Source organism: Heterodontus francisci, chromosome 31 (assembly GCF_036365525.1).
Source record: "Heterodontus francisci isolate sHetFra1 chromosome 31, sHetFra1.hap1, whole genome shotgun sequence".
NCBI lineage: Eukaryota > Metazoa > Chordata > Chondrichthyes > Heterodontiformes > Heterodontidae > Heterodontus > Heterodontus francisci.
The window spans coordinates 54,703,093-54,721,484 of record NC_090401.1 but is presented as its reverse complement, the minus strand read 5'-3'; the positions used below and the strand labels follow the sequence as shown (position 1 = coordinate 54,721,484).

Here is an 18,392-nt window from a genome sequence, read left to right as displayed (position 1 = left end):
ATATCCCTTGACACCCTGACCTAACAAAAATCTATCAATCCTAGTCCTGAAAATCTTGAATTTCCAAATTCCAGATTTCCATCAGCCTTTGTGTGAAAAAGTGCTTCATGATTTCACTTTTAAATCGCCAACTCCAATTTTAAAGTTACACCCTCTTGTCTAGATTCGCCCACCAGAGGAAATAGTTTCTCTCTATCTACTCTTCTGAATCCCTTAATTACTTGAAACATCTCAATGAGATCATCCCTCAACCTTCTAAACTCAAGGGAATACAAGCCAAGGTTATGCAACGTGACCTCATAATTTAACCCTTTGGGCTGCATTTGTGGCCCACAAACACGGGGCCTATGTCGCAGAGCCACCAGGATTCTAAATGCGGCAGCTCATTAACATATCCGGGGCAGCCACGCCCCCTGATGACGTGGAGGGGGCGGGTGAGCCGTCCCTGGCAACGGTGTCCAGCGCCAATGCGCAGGTGCTGCCCCATTTTAAAAGGGCTTAAAGCCCTCAATGACCATTTCAATTTTTAAAGGAACAGTTTTTAAAAAATGAATGCAAAACTCTTTCCATGCCCTCCCCTCCACCCCGCCCCCAATGGCATTAACCATTATTCCTGCCCTTGCCCCCCACCCTGGAATACTATTGTGACTAAATAATAACCTTTACCCCTTCCCATCAATCCCCCAATCAATCCGAGGATTTTGACCCCGCTACCTCCTCCCGCACTAACAGTTCCTCTTCCCTGCTCCGCACAGGAGTTGTGCCTTGTTTCCCCAAATGGGGATTCGAAGGCACAGCATTTGCCGGCCGCCGGAATGAAGATCGGAACCTGCTCTCAGAATCGCTGCGGACAGCGTGTTAACGAGAGGTTAGTATCATTTGCATATTTTAATGCGGGTCCTGTCGCCGAGAGGCTGGGCGGGCCGCCATGAGGCCTTGCCGCCACCACCAAGATCAGTACGGGCCCTGCTGGCGTCAGGGTCAGTGGTGGGCCTCATCCGTTGCGATCTTCATCCCCCCTCTGCCACCGTTCCCAGCATCGGACAGCCTTTAAAATCCTGCCCTTTACGTCCTGATCTAATTCTGGTGAATCTGCACTGTGCCTCTTCCAAGGTCAAAATATTAGTCCTGAGATGCAGTCCCCAAAACGGAACACAGTTACTCCAGGTGAGGTCTGACCAAGGCTCCTCACTTTTGAATTTCAGTCCATTTGAGATAAAAACCAATATTCCATTAGCCTCTTTGATTATTTTTCACACCTGTACATTAGCTTTTAGTAATTTGTGAACATGGACAACTAAATCCTGTTGCTCTTCCATGGCTCCAGGTCTCTCACCATTAAGAAATATTCTGATCTGTCTTTGTCGGATCCAAAATGAATGACCTCATGTTTCCCCACATTGAACTCAGTCTGCCATAGTTTTGCCCACTCAGTCTGTCTTTGTCTCTTTGTAATATTCCCTTCCCATCTACACAACTTAGCGTCATCTACAAACCTGGATATACATCTGTCAAATTCCTTCATCCAAGTCATTAATATATATGGTGAAATGCTGAAGCTCCAGAGATTCGAATAGACGTAACCAAGAATGAGGCAATGGACACAATGAAGGCATTGCAGAAAGTCAAAGGAGACTGTGAACATCAGGATTGATTGCAATAGGATATGCAAGGAGTAATTAATGAATTAGGAGATGTCCTAGCAGGGAATCTCTGGCAATGTGGACTGTGCCCGAGAATTTGAGAAAAGGGAATGTAGCACTAATCCATAAAGAGAGGCAAAGAACACCACAAAGACATTTATATAGTGCTTTTCAACCTCAGGACATCCCAATGAGTTTTGCATCCAATGAAGTACTTCTGAAGTGTAGTCACTGTTGTAACGTAGGAAATGCAGCAGCCAATATGTGCACAGCAAGCTCCCACAAACAACAATGGGACAATGACCAGATAATCTGTTTTAGGTATTCGTTGAGGGATAAATGTTGGCCATGACACCAGAGAGATCATCTCTGCTCTTCTTCAAATACCGCCATGGGATCTTTATATGTCCATCTGAGAGGGCAGATGGCTCATCCGTTCAGTGTCTCATCCGAGAAACAGCACCTCCGACAGTGCAGCACTCCTTGAGTACAGGCCAGTGACGCCATGTCGCAGCCTTACATCAGGAATTCGGTGGGGCCTTGTAAAAGATGGGGCCTCTAACCACACCAAACAAGGCCAGCAGTGCAGATATGGATGGGGATGGGAGCACCCAATGTTGGGAATTCCCCTGCCCTTGGCTTAGCAGTAGCTGGACAAATCATTGGCGATGGGTACCCTGAGTAAAATCAGGTATGACAGCAGCTGATTAGCAGATGTTGGCTCCACCTAGGGCTTTAAGGCTGATGTGGTCTAGAGAATTAGGGCAATTGTTTTTTTAAAAATAGGCCAAAGGTCGAGTGGGACATAATAAAGCATTTTCCTAGGTGAGCCTTAGGTCTTACCAAACTGATAGCTTGCAGTCCGAGTTGAGACCTCAGGGATTGGGCAGGGTCCCTGAATGTGCCCCTGGTGGTAAGGTTTGCCAGCTCTCCAGGATTGTCCTGCAGACTCCAAGAGTCTCCTGGACATTGCGGCAAGTAATCCAGGAGAAAAATCGTAGGAGCATTAAAAAAATGGTGTGTTTTTCATTTGCTTTGAACATGTTCATTTACGAGTTATAAAAATGTTGCAGATGAGAAGAAAAGACTGTTTGACCCCACGGGACAGTTGGAGGTGGAAGATCATGTGATGAAACCTCCAGGAATATGTCCAGTCAGAGTTGGCAACCCCTGCGAGTGGTGCCATTGCAAAGTTAATTAAGGGACCTCCTCCTGGCCCTGAAAACTTTGGCAAGCAAATGTGCTAAAGCTCTTATGCAGCACTGTGGATTTTCAGCTCCAGTGTGTTTAACAAGATTCACACGATCTACAACAACTTCTATTTATATAGTGCCTTTAATGTAATAACGTGTCCCAATGCACTTCACAGGGGCGTTGCAAACCAAAATTTGATACCAAGCCACATAAAGATAAATTAGGGCAGATGACCAAAAGCATTTTCAAAGATGTAGATTTAAAGGAGCATCTTAAAGGAGGAAAGAGAGGTAGAGAAACTGAGAGATTTAGGGAGGGAATTCCAGAGCTGAGGGCCTAGGCAACTGAAGGCACAGCAACCAATGGTGGAGCAATTAAAATCAGGGTGCTCAAGAGGATGGAATTAGAAGACCCCAAATATCTTGGAGGGTTGTAGGGTTGAAGGAGATTACAGAGATAGGGAGGGGCGAGGCCATGGAGGGATTTGAAAACAAGGTTGAGAATTTTAAAGTAAGGGTGCTGCTTAACCAGGAGCCAATGTAAGTCAGCAAGCACAGGAGTGATAGGTGATAGGTGAATGGGACTTGGTGTGAGTTAGGGGACTGGGCATCAGAGTTTTGGATGACCTCAAGTTTACAGAGGGTAGAACATGGGAGACCAGTCAGGACTGCATTGGAATAATCAAGCTTGGAGGTAACAAAGGCATGGATGAGGGTTTCAGCAGCAAATGTGGGGGGGGTGGTGCAGAGTCAGACAATGTTCCGGAGGTGGATATGGGAGGTCTTAGTGATGGCCATGCTTGGAAGCTCATCTCAGGACTAAATCGTGAACAGTCTGTTCAGGCTCAAGCAGTTGTCAGTGAGAGGCATGGAGTTGGTAGCTAGGGAACAGAGTTTATGACAGGCACCGAAGACAATAGTTTTGATCTACCTGTTATATTGTTGGAGGAAATTTCTGCTCGTCCAGTACCAGATGTCAGACAAACAGTCTGATAATTTGATAGCAAGAGCGTTTGGCCCAGGGGTCGGCAACATGTCCATACACGGACATCAGTGACCATGGTAAAAATATTTGAGGTCCGTGACTGGTAATTTCAGGGTTGAGAAATTTCCCATTGGCTTCTTCTTCTGACCAGACCAGCTTTAAAAAAAAAATCGCAAATGTCAGTTTCACAGCTGACAGGTGCTCAGAGCGGGAACAGTGGTTTCTGAACTTTGGACAGATTCGGGGTTTTCCGGCAGGTTCTGATTTTTTTTAAAAGCCTGCCAGAAAACCATGAATCTGTCTGAAGTTCAGAAACCACTGTTCCCACTCTCAGCTATGGTCAGGGGGTGAGGGACAGAGAGAGATAGAGAAAGAGAGGGGGGCAGACAGAGGCCAACATATAATTTGCTTTCTTAATTGCTTGCTGTACCTGCATGTTAGCTTTCAGTGACTTATGAATAAGGACACCCAAGACCCTAACACTTCCCAGCCTCTCACCATTTAAGAAATACTCTGTATTTCTGTTGTTCCTACCAAAGCACTGTAAGTTCCTCATGAATATAAGAGTACGGTGTAATGGAGCTGAGTAATATTGGCAAAAACAGGATGATGCTGACCTATATACAATAGTCAGTCAATACAATGAAATGGATAGCTTTCATAAACCTTAATCTATGATGAACTTCTATGATTCCTTAACAATATCCATGCTGCATTTGCAGTCTTAAAAACTGTTGGGGAAAACAAAATAAAAATCTATTATATTTAAATGATCCATGATCGAAACAGTCATTAACTGATTTTATTTTGCTGCAAATTTGATTAAAGGACAAGTTTTACAAGTATGTCAAAGATCAGTGATTGCAATGTATATCATTTACTATCCAGTTTGAGGGCAGATAAACTGAGTGGCCAATGTCATTTGAAAGTTGTCTGTATCATATCATTACATTAAAAGTGCACCTTTGCTAACAGGTAAGAGATTTGGCTTTGACATAAATTGGTTAGTCTGGAATACAATCTGCCAGATAGTGACTAAACATTTTGTAACTTAATAATGCATGCAGTAACAATTGCTCAACTTTTTGCAGAAAATAATTTTGTTAATAATTATTTTGGTAGAGCTGAATTGGAATCAACAGTGATAGACAGAGATATAGACATAAGTGAATTTAAGAGACTCACTTTATTGGAGGAACTGAAGGGAGCTCTTTATTTGTAATTGTGTTTATCTAATTTTGCCACTAGCTTTGGTAAGTGACATTTTGTCCATGAGAGATGCTGTTGTTTCTGTATTTTAGAATCCAGGACCTTGTTTAACAGCCTTTCAAGATGAATAAACTGGTCTTGGCTACCTACTGTTAATTTCTGTGTCCCTTCCTGTCCTACTCTGCTTTTCTGTTTTATATGACTCTTCTGAAGTACTATCTGCTCCATCCTATAAAATTCTCTTGATTTGGAGATCACTGCCCTTTTGTTGGCTGTCCTGACTTCAGACACATATTACAAGCAGGTGGAGAAGTTGCACAAAAATTGACCATCACAGGTTAAATTGTCTATTGACAACAGCAGTGTGAGAAATGGTCCGCCTTCCTAGTGCTGATTTTTCTACTACCTCACCTCAATAACCACAATAACAATCCTCTCCTTGAGTTTCATGGTTTATTGGATGAATTTGCAATCCTGATACAGTGTGAATCCATAGAGGTCATCCGATAAGGTCCATCTACCACCCTGTGACATGGTGTAGCTAGCTCTATTCTGTCAACAAATGTAATTTGCATTGCATACAACTTTGCTAGCTAGCTAGCTGACACAGTTGTGCTGCTGTCCGTTGATGTTTGTATGCTTAGCTACTTTATTTATAGGGAGAAATGTGTTTTAATTCGGACTGTGTTTTGATGGAATTAGATTGGCTATACATTTTATATACAGATTAATTGCCTCCATGTCCATGGTGCAACATGTTGGTGCTTATCTCTGATTTTTAGCCTCAAATTTAGAAAAGGGAAGGTGAAGAGACAGTTTAAATTGCATCAATTAACACAGAAGGTGATGAATGTACGGAATGGACTGGCAAAGAAGGCAGTGGAGCATTATTGAACCTGCTGATACAATGGACAGTTGGATGAACATCTGGAGAAATATTTTATAGCTGTGTATGAGGTACTGTGGGTTAATGATATTTCATAGACACTGGGACCAGCCAGATGAATAGCAATGGTCTTTCCTGTCCTGTACATTCTTATGTTCATCTTATTTGCTGTATGAGGGATCTTGGAGTGCGGAAGTTTTTTATTTAGAGATACAGCACTGAAACAGGCCCTTCGGCCCACCGAGTCTGTGCCGACCATCAACCACCCATTTATACTAATCCTACACTAATCCCATATTCCTACCACATCCCCACCTGTCCCTATATTTCCCTACCACCTACCTACACTAGGGGCAATTTAGAATGGCCAATTTACCTACCAACCTGCAAGTCTTTTGGCTTGTGGGAGGAAACCAGAGCACCCGGAGGAAACCCACGCAGACACAGGGAGAACTTGCAAACTCCACACAGGCAGTACCCAGAATTGAACCCGGGTCGCTGGAGCTGTGAGGCTGCAGTGCTAACTACTGCGCCACTGTGCCAGGTGACTGCTACATTTTCTTACATAAGAACTGTTACTGCATTACTAAGCAATTCACCATATGTAAAATGTTTTGAAACATTTCAAAGACGTGATGAATTTGCTATATAAAGGAAAGAATTTCTTTTTAACTCAAACTGCCGTAATCCAGTATAAAATGTCCTGGATAACTGGTGTAATCCTTGTACTGTCTGTGTGTTGATTTGATTTTTAATATAAATGTTTAGTCCTTCTCCTTACATCCTCACCCCATTGACAGAAACAGATTTTGAGTCTGGTTTTTCTGGAATGTAATTCCTTCTGCTTGAGTGCTTTCTGTTGACAGGAGCATGGAAATTATCCACAGAATGTTACCCTCTTGTCTGATCTTCCATGTTGACAGCTTACGAATTTAGAATTAAGCTCTTTGATCTATGGGCCTTTATCAGGTGTAAAAGGCCAGCCTATGAACTTTTTGGATTTTTACTGAACTATGTATTAATGCAGTATAAAGAAAGGGTCTAACTTTATTTGAGTTGCCATAATTACAACAACAACTTGCATTTATAATGTGCCTTCAATGTAGTGAAACATTCCAAACGTTATCAATCAACATTAACACAGGGTCATAAAAGGAGATGTTAGGTCAGGTGATCAAATTCTTGGTTAAAGAGGTAGGATTGAAAGAGGTAGGTCTTAAAGGAGGAGAGAGAAGCGGGAAGGTTTAGGGAGGGATATTCCAGAGCTTGGGGCCTAGACGGCTGAAGACACGGCCACCAATGGTGGTGTGAAGAAAGCGGATAATGCACAAGAGACCAGAGTTAGAAGGATGCTGAGTTCTTGGAGGTTTGGAGGAGGTTGCAAAGTTAGGGGATGTTCAACATATCCTACAAAAAGCGAGGCATATCAGTCCCATAATGACACCATTTATCTGGAGGAAGTGAGTGGGGTTAAAGGAAAGAAAGAAATACTTGCATTTATATAGCACCTTTCATGACCACAGGCCATCACAACGTATTTTACAGCTAATGAAGTACTTTAGAAGTGTATTCTTTGGTATAACATAGCGAACACAGCAGACAATTTACGCACAGCAAGCTCCCACAAACAGCAATGCGATAATGACCAGATAATCTGTATTTGTGATGTTGATTGGGGGGGATAACTATTGGACAGGAAGAGCTCCCCCTGCTCTTCATTGAAATAGCTGTGTGGGATTTTTTTAAAAAGCTATTAATTAGATGCGAGTGTCACTGGCAAAGCCAGCCTTTATTGCCCTTGAGAAGAGCGTCTGAAGCCACAGTTTAACATCTCATCTGACAGACAGCAACAGCGTGTCAGCCTTGCTTTTTATGCTCCAATCCTGGACTGGGTCTTGAACCCAGAAACTTTTGGCTCAGAGTGCAACCAACTGAGCCACAGCTGACACCATATTAGATTGACATATTAGGCTGGAAGGCGAGCGTAAATGGAGATATCAATCTATAAGGAGGTACTGGTATAAAAGGAGTTGTCAGCATAAAAGGAAGTACTGGTATAAGAGGAGATAGCAGGAGGTGCCAGTATAATTGCAGTTTTACACGAATCTTTACCACAAAGGGGAAAGGAATCTCATATCATAAGCATTCACACCCTTTTGTACTTTAAGACACTTTTACATCATTAGTGTTCAGTTGACTGCAAACAAACAGCTCTTCTTCCCTTCCTAGCACTCCATTGTGTAAACCAAGTTACCGATAGTAAACCAACAGCACTGTAGATACACGGGGCCAGCAACCTGATGAAGAGTGTAAAGGGGGAATGTACGGAGTTGGTAATATAAAAAAAATCAATAAAATATGAAGTGCCTTCAGCTTGGTTTGTGTAGCTTCCCTTAATGGGTAACTGCACATTTTTTTTTATAAGTACATAAAGAGCAAGAGGATAACTAAAGAAACAGTAGGTCATATTAGGAACCATAAGGGTGGAGGCGGAGGACATGGGTATGGTTTTTAATGAATACTTTGAGTCTGTTTTCACATAAAAGAGGGACGATACAGACATTACAATCAGAGAGGAGGACTGTGAAATATTAGATGAAATTAACATAGTGAGAGAGGAAGTATTAAGGGGTTTAACATCTTTCTCTTTGGCCTCCTTATCTCGAGAGACAATGGGTAAGCGCCTGGAGGTGGTCAGTGGTGTGTGGAGCAGCGCCTGGAGTGGCTATAAAGGCCAATTCTAGAATGACAGGCTCTTCCACAGGTGCTGCAGAAAAATTTGTTTGTCGGGGCTGTTACACAGTTGGCTCTTCCCTTGCGCCTCTGTCTTTTTTCCTGCCGACTGCTAAGTCTCTTCGACTCGCCACACTTTAGCCCCGCCTTTCTGGCTGTCCGCCAGCCCTGGCGAACGTTGGCAACTGACTCCCACGACTTGTGATCAATGTCACAGGATTTCATGTCGCGTTTGCAGACGTCTTTAAAGCGGAGACATGGACGGCCGGTGGGTCTGATACCAGTGGCGAGCTCGCTGTACAATGTGTCTTTGGGGATCCTGCCATCTTCCATGAGGCTCACATGGCCAAGCCATCTCAAGCGCCGCTGACTCAGTAGTGTGTATAAGCTGGGGATGTTGGCCGCCTCGAGGACTTCTGTGTTGGAGATACGGTCCTGCCACCTGATGCCAAGTATTCTCCGGAGGCAGCGAAGATGGAGTGAATTGAAAGTGGATAAATCCCCAGGCCTGGACGAAATGTATCCTAGCCTGTTAAGGGAAGCACAGGAGAAATAGTGGAGGCTCTGACCATCATTTAACAATCCTCTTTGGCTACAGATGTGATGCCAGAGGACTGGAGAACAGCTAACTTTGTACCATTGTTTAAAAATGGAGGAAAGGATAGACCAAGTAATTATAGGCCAGTCAGCCTAACTTCGGTGGTGGGAACATTATTGGAAAAATTTCTGAGGGACAGGATAAATCTTCATTTAGAAAGGTACGGACAGGATTTGTTAAGGGAAGAGCATGTCTGACTAACATGATTGAATTTTTTGAGGAGGTAACAAGGAGGGTCAATATGGATCATGCATTTGATGCCATCTCCTTGATTTTAGAAAGGCTGTTGATAAGGTCCCACATGGAAGACTAGTCATGAGAGTAAAAGCCCATGGGATCCAAGGCAAAGTGGCAACTTGAATCCAAGATTGGCTCAGAGGCAGGAAGCAAAGGGTAAAGGTGGATAGATGTTTTTGTGACTAGAAGGCTGCTTCCAGTGGAGTTCCGCAGGGTCAAAAGTAGGTCCCATGCTTTTGGTAATAAAAAAGAAAATGCTGGAAATACTCAGTGGGGTGGGGTGGGGGGTGTGGAGGTGTAATACATGCCCATTTACCTCCTCTCTCCTCACTATCCCAGGCCCCAAACCCTTCCAGGTGAAGCAGCAATTTACTTGTACTTCTTTCAATTTAGTATACTGTATTTGCTGCCGACAATGTGGTCTCCTGTACATTGAGGAGACCAAATGCAGATTGGGTGACCACTTTGCGGAATACCTCCGCTCAGTCTGCAAGCATGACCCCGAGCTTCCGGTTGCTTGCCATTTCAATTCAGTACCCTGCTCTAACAGCCACATTTCTGTCCCTGCTCAGCTGCAGTGTTCCAGTGAACATCAACGCAGGCTCGAGGACCAGCACCTCATTTTCCAATGAGGTACTCTACAATCTTCCGGACTCAACACTGAGTTCAATAATTTCAGAGCATGACTGGCCTTTTTCATTATTTTTTACTTTATATTATTTTTAACCATGTGTTAACTTGGTTTTTCATGTTTGTGCTTTTGGACAGGGCTGTTCATTATTCTGTCATGAACACTCTCTCTGGACTAACGCTTTGTCTTTCACTGCAGCCATTAGCACTCCCTTTGCCTTTGTCATTTAATCTTTCTGCCCTCTGCCCGATCACACACCTTCCCTTTTGTTCTTTTCCCCACCAACCCTGCTTCACTTGCATAAAGCCTATTACATTTCTAACCTTTTCCAGTTCTGATGAAAGGTCACTGACCTGAAATGTTAACTCTGCTTCTTTCTCCATAGATGCTGCCTGACCTGCTGAGTATTTCTAGCATTTTCTGTCTTTATTCCAGATTTCCAGCATCTGCAGTATTTTACTTTTATTTACAAGGATGTTGCCTGGGTGGAGAATTTTAGTTATGAGGAAAAACTGGATAGGCTAGGGTTGTTTTCTTTAGAACAGAAGAGACTGAGGGGCGACTTCATTGAAGTGTATAAACTATAAGGAGTCTAGATAGAGCGTAGGAAGGCCCTATTCCTCTTGGTTGAGGGGTCCATAACCAGAGGGCATAGACTTAGAGTGAGAGGTGGAGGTTCACAGGGGATTTGAGGGGAAATGTTTCATGCAGTGCGTATCTGGAACTCACTGCCTGAAAGGGTGGTAGAGTCAGAAACCCTCATAACATTTATAAAGTACTTGGATATGCATTTGATGTATTGTAACCTACAAGGCTACAGACCAAGCGCTGGAATGTGTGATTAGGCTGGATGGCTAATTGCTGTCCAGTGATGGACCGACTGGCCTACTTCTGTGCTGTAATTTTCTATGATTCACTGTCCAGTGCAACGCAGAACAGAAAGTCCAGATTTGGGCTCCAGCCAGTGCTGCCTCAATGTCCCTGGATTAGAGAGAGAGAATAAAAAAGTCATGCAAGGTTGCTGCTCCTGGTCGCTACCAGAGACCCCTGTGGCAAAGTGTGAAGGTACAGATGTCACTGCAGTGAGGATGAGGCTTGGCTTTGATGTGATGCCTCCACAGTTGAAAAGCCTGCTGAGGTTCACTACATGAATTTACACCTGAAAACTGGCTAATTTGGGAGGGAGGGAGGGGGAAGAGGGTGGTTGGTTTACTGGAGATTCTGGTGCTCTATCATGAGTCAGCATCTTAAGGGGGAGTGGGGTAAAGGGGAAGGAAGTTTTGGGGGTGGGGAGCAGGACAAAATGGCAGTAAAAGTGGGAGTGAATCCTTACAGCAGACATTTTGTTTTATTAACTTAAACAGAAAGGAGACATTTCAATAGTCTGTGAAAAGTGACCACAACATGACTGTGCACATTCTTTACATATGTGCAGTACCAAGCCGGGATAAAGTTACTGCGTTTCCCAGTTTCCAGCCTGTGCTAAAGTGACTTTTATTTTGTGTGTGCATTGGTCCTGTGAGTGTGAGGCTGTTTTTTATGGGGAGGGTGGTTATTGTTTAGGATTTACAGCCTCAGACTGTGATTTCTAGAGGATTAGTCGAATTCCAATGGCCGAAAGTATCTTTTAAGACTCCCCCCCCCAGTGCCTTGTGTAAAATTCTGCTGATGGCTGAAGAACTGCGGATAACAAGCAGGATCCAGACTGAGGGCGAGTGGAGCAATAAAGTCAACTGCATTCCACAGCCTGTCAACCCCAAGTGTAAATCAATGGAAACACCACCCTTAAGTTCAATAAAACTCAGTTAGCGACCTCAACTATTTGCTGCCTTTAAAGGCGGAGAGTTGTTGCAAATTAAGGAGTGGCTACGAACTTTTTTTTAATGCACCAGAAATGAATGAGTTGCCTCAATGTCTGTCTGGATGAAAATTAATGCACACTTCATGATTAAAAGTGTTGGGAGAAACAATGGTCTGAGAAGCCCCCTCCCCCACTGCTTCCTGCTGTAATTCCTGAGACCTGAATGTTGCTTCAGCCTGACTTGTTCTCACTGTTGGAGGGACTGCCCTGCGGCCCGGAGGCATTGCGAGCTCCGCCTTCACTAAAGCAAAAGTAATCAGTATACTGCACCATATATGGCCATGGAATGACATCACCGCTTCAGGAGGCTGGTGCTGTGCACAGCAATCCACCTTTCATTGTTAGAAAGCACATTTTTTGGGGGGGAATGTGATGGTCAAAACCCCTGCAAAAGCAGGGGGAGGGGGTGTTGGACCTGTACCACAAGCGCACAAGCTCAAGGGAGTTTACTGGCGCTGCCCTGCTATGGACTACATACTTCTTCCCAGGTAAGAGAACAGGGCTTTTCACTTCGGTTCCCCGGCATTGGAGTTGGGAGCTGCGTGTGTGTTCCTTGGCAGGAAAGGTTTTCCGACTTCGTTTGTATTGGTGCAAAGGGAGAGAGAGAGAGACATCAGGACAGAGAGATGAGGGACAGAGAGAGAGAGAGATCAGGAGAGAGAATCAGGACAGAGAGAGAGAGAGATGAGGGACAGAGCGAGAGAGAGATCAGGACAGAGAGAGAGAGAGATCAGGACAGAGAGAGAGAGAGATCAGGACAGAGAGAGAGAGAGAGCAGGACAGAGAGAGAGAGAGAGAGCAGGACAGAGAGAGAGAGAGAGCAGGACAGAGAGAGAGAGAGATCAGGACAGAGAGAGAGAGAGAGATCAGGACAGAGAGAGAGATCAGGACAGAGAGAGAGAGATCAGGACAGAGAGAGAGAGATCAGGACAGAGAGAGAGAGAGATCAGGACAGAGAGAGAGAGAGAGAGAGAGAGAGAGATCAGGACAGAGAGAGAGAGAGAGAGATCAGGACAGAGAGAGAGAGAGAGAGATCAGGACAGAGAGAGAGAGAGAGATCAGGACAGAGAGAGAGAGAGATCAGGACAGAGAGAGAAAGAGAGAGAGATCAGGACAGAGAGAGAGAGAGATCAGGACAGAGAGAGAAAGAGAGAGAGATCAGGACAGAGAGAGAGAGAGATCAGGACAGAGAGAGAAAGAGAGAGAGATCAGGCCAGAGAGAGAGAGATCAGGACAGAGAGATCAGGCCAGAGAGAGAGAGATATCAGGACAGAGAGAAAGAGAGAGATCAGGACAGAGAGAGAAAGAGAGAGATCAGGACAGAGAGAGAAAGAGAGAGATCAGGACAGAGAGAGAAAGAGTGAGATCAGGACAGAGAGAGAGAGCGAGATCAGGACAAAGAGAGAAAGAGAGAGATCAGGACAAAGAGAGAAAGAGAGAGATCAGGACAGAGAGAGAGAGAGAGAGAGAGAGAGAGAGATCAGGACAGAGAGAGAAAGAGTGAGATCAGGACAGAGAGAGAGAGAGAGAGATCAGGACAAAGAGAGAAAGAGAGAGATCAGGACAAAGAGAGACAGAGAGAGATCAGGACAGAGAGAGAGAAAGAGATCAGGACAGAGAGAGAGAGAGAGAGAGAGAGATCAGGACAGAGAGAGAGAGAGAGAGATCAGGACAGAGAGAGAGAGAGAGAGCGAGATCAGGACAGAGAGAGAGAGAGAGAGAGCGAGATCAGGACAGAGAGAGAGAGAGAGAGCGAGATCAGGACAGAGAGAGAGAGAGAGAGAGAGCGAGATCAGGACAGAGAGAGAGAGAGAGCGAGATCAGGACAGAGAGAGAGAGAGAGAGAGAGCGAGATCAGGACAGAGAGAGAGAGAGAGAGAGAGCGAGATCAGGACAGAGAGAGAGAGAGAGCGAGATCAGGACAGAGAGAGAGAGAGAGCGAGATCAGGACAGAGAGAGAGAGAGAGCGAGATCAGGACAAAGAGAGAAAGAGAGAGATCAGGACAGAGAGAGAGAGAGAGAGAGAGAGATCAGGACAGAGAGAGAGAGAGAGAGATCAGGACAGAGAGAGAGAGAGAGAGATCAGGACAGAGAGAGAGAGAGAGAGAGAGATCAGGACAGAGAGAGAGAGAGAGAGAGAGATCAGGACAGAGAGAGAGAGAGAGAGCGAGATCAGGACAGAGAGAGAGAGAGAGAGAGCGAGATCAGGACAGAGAGAGAGAGCGAGATCAGGACAGAGAGAGAGAGAGAGAGAGAGAGAGCGAGATCAGGACAGAGAGAGAGAGAGAGCGAGATCAGGACAGAGAGAGAGAGAGAGAGCGAGATCAGGACAGAGAGAGAGAGAGAGAGCGAGATCAGGACAGAGAGAGAGAGAGAGAGAGCGAGATCAGGACAGAGAGAGAGAGAGAGAGAGCGAGATCAGGACAGAGAGAGAGAGAGAGAGAGCGAGATCAGGAGAGAGAGAGAGAGAGAGATCAGGAGAGAGAGAGAGAGATTAGGAGAGAGAGAGAGAGAGAGAGAGAGATCAGGACAGAGAGAGAGAGAGAGAGATCAGGACAGAGAGAGAGAGAGAGAGAGAGAGAGAGAGATCAGGACAGAGAGAGAGAGAGAGAGATCAGGACAGAGAGAGAGAGAGAGAGAGAGATCAGGACAGAGAGAGAGAGAGCGAGCAAGACAGAGAATGAACAGGGCAGGATAGACAGCACGAGAGTGGGGAGGGCAGGAGACTGAGAGGGAGCAGGACAGAGGGAGAGAGACCACAGGACAGATAGGGAGGGAAAAAGAGAGAGAGAGAACAGGACAGGGAGGGAGAGAGGGAGAAAGCAGCTCAGGGGGAGAGTAAGTGAGTGAGAAAAGGACAGGAGAAAAACAGGACAGAGAACAAGAGAGAAAGCAATAGCAGCACAGAGTGAGGGAGCAGAACAGGAGAGAGAAAATGCAGTAGTAAGACAGAGAGAATGCAAGAGCAGGCCAGAGAGAAAGAGCAAGAGTAGGATGGAGAAGCTATAGAAAGGCTCCTGCAGTAAGTGACCAGGTGTCTCTGAGTAAGCTCAGCAGCTGTTGAGCAGAGCTCTTTGATACACTGGCTCTCGAGCTACCACGAGGGCAACAGGGTTAAACAAGGAGGAACTCTCAGTCCTTATTAAGCAAGTGATTGTACCAACAGTGGCAGAAAAACTCTTCAGAACAAAAAAATTCTTGGGTTAGATAAAAGGGGAGAAATCCTTTCTTTGAGCATACAAGGAATGAAATATCACATCAGACATTTTTCCCAGTGGGGTTGGGGGTATGGGGTTGGTTGTAAGGGTTATGATCCTTGTGTGTGTTTTTCTCTGCTCAGCTTAGTTACATTGTGTTGCATTGTATCCTCTGCAGAGAAGCCGTTCATTCATGTGGAGTAGAGGAGGGAAAATGTCTTCAGCATTTTGGGCCCTAACGTAAAGCTAGTGAGAATCTGAGAGTTTGAAATACCCTGCTTATATGAGCAATTCTGATGGGATGTACTTTTCTACGCAGTTTCAAATCACAAATGGATTGAAATAACCTACATCATCAGCAAAGTCTGGAACCCTTCCTCCACCTTTAATAAATGTAATTTCATTATCCAGGCATCAAATTACTACAAAAATAGATAAGATTTCAGAAAACAAGATCATAAAGGAATAATAACAGCACAGTGCTAAAGTGCTATCGTAGTGATCCTGTCTCCTAGAGGAGTTAGATAAAGGGTGCTGTCACGGTAAGGGGATTTCAAACGTGAAACTCTTTCATCAGAATTACTTCTGAATCAGAATAATAAAAGCCACAGGGATCTGTTTACTCAAAAACCAACCTATACATTTACCTATCTGCAATTTATTGCCTGGCTACAGTGTTTCCACAGCAAAAGTGTTGGTGGAATGCTGCAGTGGCTCAGTGTGAACAGGTAGCTGCAGCATTTTCCAAACCTGACACACATCATGCGCAATTGGTTCAACTGAAGGAGAAACGTTTTTCTTATTAATGAGTAACATGACTTGCTTCTGACACAGACCGACTTGTCCTGCTGCACAGTGTCACTTAGCTAATCATGGCATAGAGAAGGGCCCTAAATATATGCAGTTAACTGACGGTTAATGAGTCTGGCAATCCAAACCATTACAAAAGGACTGCATGTACTGTCTTGTATAATTTACCTGTATAGCTTACTCACAATGACAAAAGAATGGATTCAGCCCGCAGTCTGACCCCTGACCTAAACGGTATTAACTACTAAATTCTCAATTACTTCTGTTGCAAACAATGTTCCTTTTATAGTTTAGACTCAGTTGTTTGGATGTATACAGGCAACGAACTCTAGCCCTCCCTCTCTGCTCCTGCCATTACTCCCGCTGTATCCCTCCAGTTGGCTGCCATCCAGTACTTCACCCAAATGGCCGCACTACATTACTGAGCCTGGAGTATCAGCAAGCTTTTCAGCTGTCGGGAGACATCACTGTCCAGGCTGATCATGCTTGCACCATGATGCCCTCTCCAGTGAGTGTGGCTGGATAGTGAAGAGGATGAAAAACCGTGGATTATTTCTGTTTCTCCTCTGATCCAGGGCACTGATGCCATGAGCAGGCAGAACATATGAATTAGGAGCAGGAGTAGGCCACTCGGCCCCTCGAGCCTGTTCCACCATTCAACAAGATCATGGCTGATTTGATTGTGACCTCAACTCCACTTTCCTGCCTACCCCCAATAACCTTTCACCCCCATGCTTATCAAGAATCTATCTACCTCTGCCTTAAAAATATTCAAGACTCTGCTTCCACTGCCTTTTGAGAAAGAGAGTTCCAAAGACTCACGACTCTCTGAGAGAAAAGAATTCTTCTCTTCTCGGTCTTAAATGGGCGACCCCTTATTTTTAAACAGTGACCCCTAGTTCTAGATTCTCCCACAAGGGGAAACATCCTTTCCACATCCACCCTGTCAAGACCCCTCAGGACCTTATATGTTTTAATCAAGTTGTCTCTTACTCTTCTAAATTCCAGTGGATACAAGCCCAGAGAGTATGGGATTGCTGCGGGATCATTGTGATCTGTACGGCTGTATCCTGGGCCTTGCAGCTGTGTCACACTTAGTTTGGTTCGTTTCAGTTGCTGCTTTGCATCCAAGAGGAGAGATGCCATCGACAGTTACACATTGAGCCGAACAATATTTTATTATACCACAAAACAATCCCCAGTACAGGGACTGCCATACAATACACATAGGTGACTATCCAATTGATTAAAAAAACTAAGGAAGCACTATTTATATGTCCAAGTAAGATATGTAAAGTTGATTCCTGAGCTGCTTACCAGCAGAGATATGAACCTGGCACAACCATAGATTATGAGCAGAGTGAATGTTTTGTTGTGTTCACTTGGTAGCGGTAACCAATTCTCTTTATTTCAAACCTCTGCTGACAATACACTTTGCACATAAATATTTACAGTATTTCTCCCAAGGGCCAAATAAAACATTTTAAAGTAGCTCAAAAGGTAGTCATTTTTTTGAAGTCAAAACACCAGCCTCTGAACGGGACACTTTCTTATTTGCTGTTTTGTTGTGATCTACTTGCTAGTTCCTCGCCCGTCATAAGTCTCCAAAAAGCTGGCAGTGTGCCCAACAACAACAATTTGCATTTATATACTGCCTTTAACATAGCAAAATGCCGCAAGGTACTTAACAAGAGCGCTATCAGTAGAAAATTGACACTGAGGCTTAGGAGGAGATGTCGGAACAGGTGATGTTAATCATGGTCAAAAAGGTAGGGTTTTTAGGAGCATTTTAAAGGAGAGAGAACCAGGTGAAGAGGTTTAGCGATGTAAATCCGGAATTTACGGCCAAGGCAGCTGAAAACACAGTCACCAACGGTGGGGTGATTAAAATCGCATATGTGCGAGATGCCAGAAATGGAGGAGTGCGGAGATGTTGAAGGCTTGTGGAGCTGGAGGAGGTTGCAGTGATAGAGAGGGGCAAGGTCATGGGAGGGATTGGAAAACCAGGATGAGGATTTTAAAATTGAGGCACTGTTAGAATGGGAGCCAGTGTAGGTCAGCAAGCATGGAATATTGTGTCTAATTTTGGTCTCCTCACAAAGGTGGGTCATAGTGAGGCTTGGGAAAGGAGAGCCACTGGGTTAATTCTAGTATAAAGCTAGTTGGTTTTCAAGACAGGCTGAGAGTTGGGACTCATTAGGGGTGGTCTGTTGAGCTCTAAAAGATAATCCAGGGAATACGTTATGTTCCAATTAAATAGGATAGGGAGAACCAGGGATCACGATTTTAAGTTGTATTAGGCCAGATCTAGGTTAGATGTCAGGAGGTGGCTCTTTGCCCAGAGTGTAGTGGACCTCTGGAATAAGCTGCCTTCTTGTGCTGTGATGCCGAGCTCTTAATTCCTTGAAG

At 44.6% G+C, this 18,392-nt stretch overlaps 1 protein-coding gene across 3 annotated transcripts in view; it reads left to right on the top strand.

Moving 5' to 3' along the window:
• The first annotated feature begins 12,186 nt into the window (after window positions 1-12,186).
• The window catches only part of luzp1 (leucine zipper protein 1), a 150,764-nt gene continuing 144,558 nt past the window's right edge, over window positions 12,187-18,392 (top strand). For all 3 annotated transcript variants that reach the window (XM_068011658.1, XM_068011660.1, XM_068011661.1), the window contains exon 1: window positions 12,187-12,464. The gene's annotated coding sequence lies outside the window, so the exon portion shown is untranslated. The remainder of the gene's footprint in view (window positions 12,465-18,392) is intronic.